At 36.7% G+C, this 12960-nt stretch overlaps 1 long non-coding RNA gene and 1 pseudogene across 1 annotated transcript; one reads left to right on the forward strand and one right to left on the reverse strand.

Annotated features, from left to right (window-relative positions):
• The first annotated feature begins 4081 nt into the window (after nucleotides 1–4081).
• Nucleotides 4082–4568, forward strand: LOC100684941 (annotated as a pseudogene).
• Nucleotides 4569–6304: 1736 nt separating this feature from the next.
• LOC111093669 lies at nucleotides 6305–12011 on the reverse strand. Its single transcript, XR_005382538.1, has 3 exons — nucleotides 11264–12011; nucleotides 8413–8461; nucleotides 6305–6454 (listed from the first exon to the last, which is right to left on the reverse strand). It is a non-coding gene; the product is annotated as an uncharacterized LOC111093669 (long non-coding RNA).
• Between the last annotated feature and the right edge of the window lie 949 nt (nucleotides 12012–12960).

A 12960-nucleotide genomic window follows, 5' to 3' on the forward strand; every position in this document is an offset into this window, starting at 1 on the left:
TGAGAGTGACCCAGTTCCTACTTCCTAATAAAAATCATCATAATAAGTATCATTTGAAGACTTTTGTGTTAGACACTGTATTAGGCCATTTTATGCATGTTAGTCTTCTTCTTCCAATAAATAATTGCTCCATTTTGCTAAGGGGTAAACCTTGAAGAGATATTTCACTTGTTCAAAGTCTCACAGCCATTAAAAGTGGTGGAATCCAGATGCAAACCCACGTCAGTTTGAGCTTCAGCAGGGCCAGACAAGCATGAGCCATTAAACACTCAAGTCAAGTGACATCAAGGTTCAAACATAGAAAGGACCAAGTACAAACCTCAAGTTCTATAGTCAGGGTACACAGTGACTGGAGAGCCTGGAGTTCAATCTCGGATAAAGACAGGAGGCATTAAGGCAGAGTGAGCAACAAGCAACAAGCCTTCCATGGCCATGCATAGACACACTGGGGTGTTTGCCACTATCTGTGGGTTGGCATAGAGGTGGCGTGAAGCTCATGGGAGGTCAAGCTGGCTGAGGGCCAGACTCAGGGAAGTGAGTGAATCACCGTCTCTACCAAACTTGGTATTTTTCACCTCCCGGTTTCAGTCTGTGAAATAATTGAAATTAGTATTGATGACCCAGGGACCTCAGTTGAACTTTAGGAAGAAATATGTGTGCATCCTAGAACCAAACAGGTGGGTCTGAATCCATGTTTTATCTCCAATTAACTGTGTGGTCTGGGGTAAGCTTCTTGTGCTTAGTTTCCTTGTCAGTGAAAAGCAAGACTAACACCTCATAGAATTATTATGAGGATTTAATGACTTAATGTACAGAGAGAACTGTGCATAGTACAAACCTAGTAGTCTTTATTACTTGTTTTTAAGCATGTCCTTGCAGTCTAATAGATACCGGCCACACACACAGAGGGAATTAGTGAGAGAGGATATAGTCTAAAGCTCATAAAGTCACCAAAGGGCTAAATTCCCTCCAAGTTCCCTCAACACCAGGTGCGAACACAACAGACTATTTTAGGATCCCACTCACCGAATACCCTGCCAGCCACGCTTTCATGGGTTCAAGGACTTGGCAGGAAGGAGCCCATAGATGGCAGACCTTTAGAACTCTTCACTAGGTAGACCAGAGATGACAGATTCTCCGAGCAATAGATCAGTTTTCTTGACTTTGATTTAAGGCAAGATTCTAGCATGCATCATAAAAATAACTGCCACCATTCAGATGAGGAAGAATCAGTGAGCACTAGGACTCAGCCTACTTTCATTACCACTCATTCGGAAGAGACTCACAATGTATTTTTTTGACTGGCTCTCCAAACCCTAAATTTAAGAAAAGAAATATGATAATTGACTTCAAATATTTGAAACACTGTTGTGTGTGTATATATGTGTCTGTGTGTGTATATGTAAAAGTTACATTTGTTCCACATGACCTGAAGATCCAAAGATCTGCAAAACAGATCTCATTTCAATAATAACAAAAAACTTTCTAACAGTGTAAGCCAGAAGTGGCAAACTGCCTACCAGTGGGTCAAATTTAACACTTGTGCAATCTTTTGTTTGCTTCACAAATAGGCATAGTGCGTGCTGCTGCATATGCTGTACTTTCACAAGTTGTGCAGTTGTGCAAAGTGGCCCAGACACTTTCACATTTAAATCCAAATTTCCGTCTTTTCTGGAGAAAACCCATGATGTGCAACAAAGACTGCATTCCCTTAGAGTGGCGACACGCTGTCACTGAATGGAACACTCTTCCTGTAGACGGCTATATGTGTTACAGTGGGAACATTGTCCCCACCTGACGCATCACTAGTTTACAGCACCAACGGAGAGCGTTTGAGTTACGATCTCAAATGATCTTAATAAGTGCAGAGAGAGGTCCCCTTCCATCATTACGATTCTCTAATTTTCTATTTTCCTGTGTCTAAAAGTCACTCGAAAATCTCCATGCTTTGTTGTTGTTAGCTATTTATGAGGTTACCAGGTCCTAGTGTCCTTTTCAATAAGAATCTAACACCATTCTTTGCTTTAAGCATATGTCTTACTTGGTAGCTCTTTGACTAGCAGCTGTGAGGCTGTTCTTTCTCAAATTTCAAAGCGACTTTAAGAATAAGGACAGGAAACTCAAGTACTTCAGCAGAACTTTTGGATGCTCTCCTGTGACTGATAAATGCATGCTGAAGAGTAAATTGCTACAACTATCTATTTTTACATGACTTGTGTCATGTCACTCCAATACATGCTCTGAGTAAATATATTGAATTTTCTGATGTTCAACTACACCAAGACTTTTTCTTTGTACTTTGCAGATTTTACTGATTTATATTCTTGAGAAAATAAAAATCATGAAAAGCACAGAGTTTAATGAATGTGTTAAGGCAGGTTATGCTATTATCATAAATGAGAAAAAATAGAATCACAGTAGCATTGTTCAAAATAAAATGGTGATTTAAAAAATAACTATAATAACCAACCAAACTAAACAAAACAAAACACCTAGATAGTGTTTCTGCACATTAGGTAAAAAAAATAAAGCTGTTTTTGCAAAAGCTAAAATTGTTGGCTAGCACTTGAGTGTAGTAACATGTGGGAGGATATGTTTCTAAATATACTGTAAATCAATCCTCTTGGTCATTAGGTATCATGCGATCTTACTGTCCTCAAAACTCAGAAACAAGAAAATCCTCAGAACATTTTTTGGCAGAAATTTTAACTACTTTGGTAAGTGTGTCTGCTAAATACTATTAAGTAAAATGCTCATTTCCATGAGTAACATACAATGAGAAAATATATAATAAAATATGACTTGATGAAAGCAAGCTATCTAATCTTTTAAAAAGTGAAAAAAAAAAACTTCTAAAATGTTTTATTGCTGGATCCCTGGGTGGCTCAGTGGTTTAATGCCTGCCTTTGGCCCAGGGCATGATCCTGGAGACCCGGGATCAAGTCCCACATCGGGTTCCCTGCATGGAGCCTGCCTCTCCCTCTGCCTGCATCTCTGCCTCTCTCTGTGTGTCTCTCATGAATAAATAAATAAAATCTAAATAAATAAATAAATACATAAAATGTTTTATTGCTTAAAAATGTCCAGAAGTACCAAACAGCAAAGGTGACCTATGTTGTTTCTATTATTTAAAAAATAAACTTGAATTCTACTGAAAACTTAGAAAACAAATATATTTGGGGAGATTTATAGGATTTCTTGATTAGGAAAAAAATACTGTACTTAAAGACCTCTAACTATCTGTTCCTGAAATATTTCCAACTCCATATTAAATAAATAAATTCTGCAAGAATATTTGGCTCAAATATCTTTGGTTCAGGGACGCCTGGGTGGCTCAGTGTTTAAGCATCTGCCTTTGGCTCAGGTCTGTTTCTTTATTCTTGCCCTTTCCCTTTTCATTGTATTAAAATTCCACTTGGTCACCTTTCCCCTTATCACCCTGTCAAAGCTACTGCTCTGGTACCCACCGTGATAAGGAAGTATTCCCTTCGAAACATGCATCTGCATCATCCTAACCTTGCACCATGAAACCCCAGTTCTGCTGCAACTAACACTATTGAAAAACTGGGAGAAAAAAAAAAAAAACAAGATTCACTCCTACAAAAGAAAATGGATTTAGAAAAGTGATGACCACATGTTTATGACTTCAAGTCAAAGGAGATGAAATTATACTTTCTTAAAATTATTAGGAGAATGATAGTGTGATAGGAAGTACGCAGTGCAAGCAGAGTGCCTTAGAGGAGCACGCTCTGTTTTGGGGGCTTTGCCTTGCTCTGCTGAATTCAATCACCAGGCAGTCCTGCAGGGTAGAAATTGCTACCTTCACTCAAAGGAGGGAATTGAGGGTTAAGGCAGTTAAATAATTTGCTAGAGGTCGAAGAGTGAAGACAATTGGCTTTGACCTTGCGTTCTGATTTCAAAACCTGTGCCTTTTAGGTTATACCCTCTCTTAACCCCTTAGCAGAAGCAAAATGGCATTTAGAACAGAAGCCATGTTTTAAAAATATTTAAGGAAATAGGTAGCCCCTTTCTGCACTTCTCTCTCTGGCTCTGGCCCTTGGCTCTGGCCCGTGGCGCCAGCAGGATGGGCAAGTGTCGCATGCAGCCTTCCTACTGCCAGGAAGCTCCAGAGCCACTGATGAGATCAGAAGTGGCATGATAAACAGTACAAGAGAGCCCATTTGGGCACAGCCCTGAAAGCCAATGCTTTTGGAGGAACTTCCCACGCAAAGGAAATTGCGCTGGAAAAAGTAAGGGTTAAAGCCAAACAGCCAAATTCTGCCATCAGGAAGTATGTCACGGTCCAGCTGATCAAGAATGTCCAAAAAAACAAAACCAAAACCAAAACCAAAAACAAACAAACAAACAAACAAAACCCACAGCCTTTAATACCCAATAATGTTTGTTTGAATTTTACCGAGAAAAATGATGAGGTTCTGGTCACTGGCTTTGGTCACAAAGGTCATGCTGTCAGTGACACTCCTGGAGTTCCCTTTAACGTTGTCAAAATAGCCAGTGTCTTTCCTTTGGCCTTGTACAAAGGCAAGGAGGAAGGACAAAGATCATAAGCTCTGATAGTGAACACATGACAATAATAAATTTTCATATGTCAAAAAACAAAAAAATAAAATATCTAAGGAAATAACAGTGAGTGGAACATTGAGCTATAACGTTTTGACACACAGTTGTCAGATGAAGAGATAAAACATCTCAGGAGTGGGAAAATGTTGCAAGATCAGTGGGAAAACTTAGCCTGAAGGAGCTAAATGACTGTGCTACTCTGCATCACCGAATCCCAGAACAAGTTCCTCCCAAACAACTGAAATTAGCTAGTAAGAGAATTTCAGCTGCTAATATAGAATTTATTTTTCAAGTTGTTTGGTGCTCCTTTAACTTCAGTACAATGAATCTATAAGTCTTCTTCCAAAGAGGTATCTACACATCACATACCAAAGCACTTGGCACGGTGTTGGCATACTAAAGGCAATAGATGAGGCAAGGCTGATGGAGTGAACCAACTCATGAATTAATTAATGAAATTACATAAAACAAAATCACGAGGAGAGTTACCAGAAGAGCACATATAACAAAAGGTCTGCCTGCACAGAACATTCTGTGCTTAAATGATCTCAATCAATCACATTTGCCAATTTATAGGACTTCCCAGTTGGTACTAATTAATTCATTTTATTAAGCATTTCCTCTGTGCCAAGTGCTGGGCTAAGTATTTCACGTGGATTTTCTTAGTTATAGCCCATAAAAATCAGTTGAGACAGTGTAGCATGGAGACTGAGAGCACAGACTGAAGCCAGACTGGGTGGACCTGACTCCATACTTAATGAGCATTCAGCTCCATCAAGGTACTTAACCTCTCTGTGCTCAGTTTTCTAATCAGTAAAATGGGATAAAAATAGTTCCTATCTCGAGGCATAGGGAGTTCTTAGATCAGTGCCTGGCATAGAGTATGTCCAAGGGTGGTCGCTATTATCATTCAGATCTTGAGTCACACTGCCCTGTCTCTAATCCCACCTTCACCTCTGGTCATGCACACGTAATTTAATCTCTCAGAGACCCAGTTTTGTTATCTGCAGAGACTCTAATAATGTATCTCTAGGTTATTTACTGACTACAGAAGTTAATGTGCACAGGCTTCGAAGAGTGTCTGGCATACAAAAACATTCAATAAATGCTGTTATAATTCTCATTTGATTAGAAAGCTGATTTCTCATTGCCATTTGAGTATGGTCTAGGGCTCAACTCCGGACAGACTGATTTCAGCATTCTAGTTCATTTAAGGTGGTCTCAGAGCAAATGTTGAAATTTTAAAGGAATTCCGCTGGCAATATTTTAAATTATACCCTAATTCTTTTGGATATACCATTTGGTGAGACCTATATGTGTTGGAATGCAAATAGTCATTTTACTAATAATCCTTCAAAATGGAGAGATGATATTTAGGTCTTGAAGCAACATCAAAAAATGTTCAAGAATACTTCCACTTCTATAGCAATAACACTTGGCACAACTGCTCTCAGAGAATCTCAGATATGTCTCCTTCCTCTCTGCTTTTGCCAGCAACTTCAAAGCTCTTTAATCCTCTGATTTCTGATTTTCTTCTGTTTTGCCCTGAAAGACCACAAGCTTGCCCATTGCTAAATATCAGGCAGGGGAAAAAGTATGGATTTTGTAGTTAAACAAATATTAACATAATTTGATTACATTTACATAAACATTCATGTAAATTAACATAACCATGGACATTATTTTGCAAATATTAAAACAATGTGCTTAATTACCTCTTTAAATCCTTTCAGCTTTTTTCCACCAATTTGAGCCTTGAATTATTGCTCTAGAAGAGGATATAGCCTCAAACAAAGACACTATTGATCAACTTAAAATCTCAGAGTGGACTTTCTTGACCTCTTGAAAGGATAGACTGGACTTGAAAAGCAAGCTGTCAGGAGAAAGAGAGATGTCTAAATCACAAATGCTACTTTAAGCACATGGAGAAGCAGGGCTGGAGTCCCTGATCGCAAAACCTAGGGTATGATGTGAAGTAGGTGGATAGCCCATCTTTCTAGCCAGTGAAGGTAAAGAAAAGCAAGCAAAGTAGATGAGACATGTGGGTCCTACTCTCCTATCTCAGAAACAAAGCACCGGACAGGAGAAGCATATTTGATTTAGGAGAATCTCTAAATCATAAAGACTTCATCTTACTTCACATGAGGGAAGCAGTGGTAGTAACAGAGTCAAAGTTGTGGCACAGTGAGATTGGGCAGTAGAAAGATTTTATTCGAGTCATCCTAAGATGGATGTTCACACCTGACCCCAATGTGGTGCACAAAAGTCAGCTCATTTGGGTCCCTAGGGAATCAGTGTGGCGCTGGCAGTGTTCTAGGGATTGGGTGAATGTCACAGAGAGCTTATGGCCAATAACCAAAGAGCTACTTAACCCTACCCTGATAAAGAGTATAGAATAACCTCAGCCTCTAAGGATAAGAGGGCAAAAGTGGTAGTAAGGAAACAAGATGCATTTCCACAGGGACCACGGAACAGTACACAGCCTTGAAAATAAATCTTAGGGAACTTCTCTTTCCCTTCACCACAGGATAACCCTCTCCAATATACCCGGACATCATGTGGGAGGAAAGCAGGTTGAAAAGAAGGAAACCAAAATACAAAAATTTAGATTAAAAAAAAAAATACCAGGTTGCCTAAAGACTCAAAATATTGGATTAAACCAAAATTATTGGATTAGAATAAATTGTTTCACCTTCCTAATCAGTATAGATTAGGTATTTACAAGAAAGATCAAACAAGTGAGAACATAAACTTCATTTTCTTTGGCAACTATGTATATGGTATATGTACATTTGTGATTTTCCTCATACTAATAGATTTTTCTTTTTGAAGCGGTCAATAGTTTCCAGAAATTTTATTAGCACAAAAGTCAACCATACAGAAAAGAATTACTTTATATATCATCTAATATGAATGTCAAGAACACCGAGACTCAGAAGTAATGATAATATACATTAAATGTGAACCACATGCCAGTCTCTGCACTAAGTGCTGTGTATTATCTTAATTAAATCTTGAGTAGGAGGTACTAATATTAGATCTTTTTTATAGATGAAGAAATCAAGGCTTTTGAGGTTAAGTAACTTGGCCAAGGTCATTAGATATATGATTAGAACCGAAGGCCTCTTGACTCCAGAGCTCTTAACTGCTACACAGTCCTCAAACTACAAGAGCAGGGAACCTGCCCAGTAGGTTGATGCTAGCTCTGCTATATGTAAGAGCCCTAAGAATAGCCTTTACATGTGGAAAGGAATTCACAGAGTACTTGTAGATGGAAAATAAAAAAATAAAAAGGAAGGTAGGAGTGATGTGTAATAATTATCTCAGATTCATTCCAAGGGATACATTTTAGCAAGAATAGACTATTTCTTTTTTTTTAAGATTCATTTATTTATTCATTCATGAGACACACAGAGAGAAAGAGGCAGAGACATAAGCAGAGGGAGAAGCAGGCTCCCTGCAGGGAGCTTGATGTGGGACTTGATCCCAGGACCCCGGGATTATGACCTGAGCCACCTGAGCAAAAGGCAGACCCTCAACCGGCTCAATCACTGAGCCACCCAGGTGCCCCAGACTGTTTCTTTAAAAATAAAAATAAAAACAACATGCAAAAAAAAAAAAAAAAAAAAAAACCTTTATCAGACTGAAGGTAGTTCTCTGTGGATAATTTTTTTAAAAAATAAACTTTTCACAACAAATGGAAAGCAAGAAAAAAAGAAAAGGAAGGAAGAAGAGGAAAGAAGGAAAAAGAGAGAGGGAAGAAGGGAGGGAGAGAGGAAAGAGAACTTTGCATACTAAAGACTCTAAATGCCATGTAACATTTTTACTTACTTTGCAGCCATTAGCCATGGTTTCAGAATTTGATACCAGGATTTTCTACCTGAAATTGAAAGTAGATATTCACTTAAATAGACAAACAAAATTTACTCTATGAAGCATACACATAAATAATAGATTTTAAATCAATTATAAAAAAACATTTTAATAAAAATGTATAAATATATATTTCTCATTTCTAAATTTCTCATTTCGATGTAACTTTATAATAGCAAACATTTAAAAATATATGTTGAATGAGTAAATACTGGAAGGCTTGAATTCTGTTTTGCATCCTCATATGCTAGGATAAATGTTTTTTTATCCTAAAAACTCATGTTTTTTGACTTTTGGAAATTCTTTTTGTACAGTGGGAAACACATTGTTATTTCTTTTAGAATAAAACTTGTAATCTATAAAACCATTAATATTTCATGCCCCATAATTTTTTCACTTAGTCTGCTTCTAGAAAATGCCCAAAATGTAGAGCAAAAAAACAACAAATAAAAGGACCTAGTCAGTGGTTCTAAAAGTGTGGCACACAGACCTCTGGGGATCCCTGAGTCACTTTCAGAAAAACTATGATGTCAGAACCATTTTCATAACAATGCTACGATGTCAGTGACTTTTCCACAATGTTGGCATTTGCACTGATAGTACAAAGCAATTGAGAGAGAAACAGCTAGTGCTTGAGCACAATTCAAAGGCAATGGCATCCAATGTGTTCATAGTGTACGTGAAATAAAGTTACTACTGATGAGAAATCTAATTCAAAATGTCTATGGACCCTTATGTTCACTGCAGCATTATTTACAATGGCCAAGATAGGGAAGCAGTCCAAGCATCCATTGATGGATAAATAGATAAAAAATATGTGTGTGTATATGTGTGTGTGTATATATATACATATATAATGGAATATTATTCAGCCATGAAAAAGAATGAGAGCTTGCCATTTGCAAGCTGGACACATCGATGGACCTAGAGGATATAATGATGAGTTAAATAAGTTAGAGAAAAGCAAATACCATATATTTTCATCTGTGGAATCAAAACAAAACAAACAAAAAGCACAATCAGACCTATAAATACATAAAATAAACTGATGGTTCCCATAAAAAGGGATCTGGGGGCCTAAGCCAACTGGCTGAAGGAAAGAGGGAGATATAGGCCTCCAGTTATGGAGTGAATAAATCACAGGAATAAAAGGTACAGCATAAGGAATACAGTCAATGATTATGTAATAGCACTGTACGGTGACAGATGGTAGCTACACTCACGGGAAGCACAGCCTAACATATAGAGAAATGAATCACTATGTGTGGTACACCTGAAACTGTTGTAACATTGTGTGTCAACTATACCTTGAAAACTAAAATAAAGTAATACCTATGAAAAATATATAAAAGTGGTTTCACTTAATGTTCTTTATAAAGCAGTAGAAATGTTAATTTTATTAAAATTCAAAGCTATGTACATGTATTTTTAATTGTATGGAAAAAATGGGACATACACACATACTACTTCCTTATTATTTAAGCTTTTTAATTTTTTGAGATATAATAGACATACCACTTTCAGGTGTACAACATAATAATTCAACATTTACATAAATAGCAAGATGATCACAATGAGTCTTATCCTTCACAGCATACAGTTGCAATTTTTTTGTGTGTGTGTGGCGAGAACTTTTAAGATCTATTCTTTTCAAGCACTCCTGCTGCATATTGAAGTAAAATGTTGGTCTTGAGGAAAAACACGTGGACCACCATCTGGGTTGTGATCTGAACTAGCTGCTCTTTTCATGGAATATCATTTTGCCTGAAAGATCCACTGTCAGTCCTGATTATGGTTATTCAAGTTGGGCATTTGACAGATCTTTTCTCAAAAATTAACAACATAGCCTATTACTTTAAGGAAAACAACAGCTAGTATCTATTGCCAACGACTGAATTTGAGCTTTCAACAAAAATTACCAGTTTGAAAACCTCATACCCAACAACTGTGGTTGACAATTATATAACACTGAAAGGCTTTTCTGATAGGATCTGTGGTGATATAAATGACTGTGATTTTATCATATCATATAATAAAATGTGTTAACATCTGGAAAATATGAATAACTCAGTGAATCAATATTTTCTAAATAACCAGTGCATGATGTTATAAAACCAAGCATGGTTAAAACAGTCAGTCACATTTCAAGACAGATGAAAAGACCCAAATGTAACAGTGCACAGATAGTTCATTGATAGGGCTTCTGATTGCACATTGCAACTAATCTTTAAAAAACTAACACTTGCCTAGTTTGGGGGTAATATCAAAAAAGATTACTCATAAAGACCTTTATAGGGCTACTAAAACACCCTTTTCAAACTATATATGTGTACATACTTCAACTAAAATAACATATTGCAACAGATTGAATTCAGAAGCACATAGGAAAATCTGTCTTGTAAAAGAATTATTTGAAAAATGTGAAACAATGTCACTCTTGTCACTAATTTCTTATTTTAAATATAAAAGTAAATATAAATATTTTCACTGAATATGTAATATTAGCATGTACTTGGTTTATTATTTTAGAATTTTAAATAAATTGATATTTTTCTAGTTTCTCAGTTCTTATTTCTAAAATGTAGATATTGAGCAATATAAATCACATAACTGAAAACTCTTTGGGAACCCTCAATAATATTTAGAAGTGTAAAGCAGCCCTGAGACCAAATAGTTTGATACTACTGACCTAGATCAGTATTGCATATTCAGATATTTAAATATTACAAAATGAAATATTCACTCCAGATACATCAAGTGGCCACATTTTGAAATCTGAGCCTCCGTTTACCTTTACTAGACAGCGTACCTCTCATACCAAGTGATCTTCAGTCCTTTTCTGGGATCCTCCTTTCAAGGCACGATTAGAACCATAATGGCTATAAAGATCCTTCAAAACACAAACATCAACTCATCCTTCTCTACCAGAAAAAAAAAATTAGAATTAGAAATAAATTTGGGGGCATAGAATGAAGGCAAAGAGGAGAGAATTCAAAGCCACAAGCCAAAATAGTTGTTTCTCAAATTACTTGCTTCACATAAGTTCTTCTTAAAACTATTTATGGACACAAATAAAATCTAATAAGCTTGCAATAAAAAATATTGGGGGTTTTAATCCACACTGAAAATGAAAGGAAGCAAACAGCGTCTCCCTCCACAGCCAGTCCCTTGCTCTCTGAGGACATGGGCTGCCCAGAGGTGATTGACCCCATGAGACTCAGCAAACCGCATCCATTCACTCTCAGTTTCGGAGGATGGACGTTTGTGTTGCAGAGCTACAATGCTACACCAAAAACCACAGCAAGCAGAGTTCCAGAATTATACCAGTAATTATTCAGGGGTGTTTTCTGGCATTCTTTCAAAACAGACAGCTTGAAAAGCCAGCTCTGACTGCAGAGCAGGATTCTAAAGCAATCGTTGAGACCTTTGCAGTGATACATAAACTTTTCTCTCTTGGGTAAATAGAGGTACATAACAAAATTGGGATTTCAAGACAATCCAGGCCAAAATAATCCATATTGACCTGAAATAGATAACTGAGGCAGTAGGAAAGTGGTCTGGGGTTTTGTTTGTTTGTGGGAACTAGGATGAGAAGATAAGTTCAAATATCTGGAAAGTAGCTTAATTCTCAAATTTACTTTCTGCATGCTGAACGAGTAAGACACTGTCATTTCTACCCAGATCATCAATGAAAAAGAAATTATCTAAATTTTTTTTGAGATTTTTTGGAGAAGACATAAAAAAATAGAGTGAAAAATGAGAAGAAGCCTCAAAATATCCCCTGAGCAGGCATGAGAAGCCGCAAAATCCTTTTGCTATATTATAAATCAGTAAGGCCATATATCGTAAATGAAATGCAATATGTTTCCTCTTTCTTTCCCTTATATTGGGTTACATAACCAACCAAATGAACTTTATGATGTATGGATATTTAGGGCTATCTCAAAGAGCAAGATTGTTCAGTCTTATGACCCAATTCAGCTATCAAGGGAGTCAGTTATCCAAACTGACTGCAGCATTACATCTATTATTAAAGAGGATTTTTCTAAAAACAGATTCCATTGTTAGAAGCTTTATTGCCAGAAGTTAAAATCAGATAAAGAAGCATTCTGTATCGGGGGGAGGGGGGGGTGAAAATATAATTAAATACTAACCTAATTTATGTTAAATTACAAACCAACTGATTATGAAGACCATAAAATAATGTATAAAAGGCATATAAAAGAATAAATAAAACAGGTAGGATAGAAAACCGGGCTTCCAAATGATCAAACTATTTCATATTTGTGTATATACTTTTAAAACTATGCCGAGGAGAAAACAGAAAGTAATTATTACATCCAAAAAATGTTGAACTTTTTTTTTTCACTAGAATGGTGACTGTTCATATTTTTTCATCTTTCCTTTGTTTTCAAAATTTCTATCATTGTGTTGCTACTATTGTCAAATTTGAAAGAAGTAAACACAGGGGCGCCTGGGTGGCTCAGTCAGTTGTGTCTTAATTTC

This window comes from Canis lupus, chromosome 32 (genome assembly GCF_011100685.1).
Source record: "Canis lupus familiaris isolate Mischka breed German Shepherd chromosome 32, alternate assembly UU_Cfam_GSD_1.0, whole genome shotgun sequence".
Classification (NCBI taxonomy): Eukaryota; Metazoa; Chordata; class Mammalia; order Carnivora; family Canidae; genus Canis; species Canis lupus.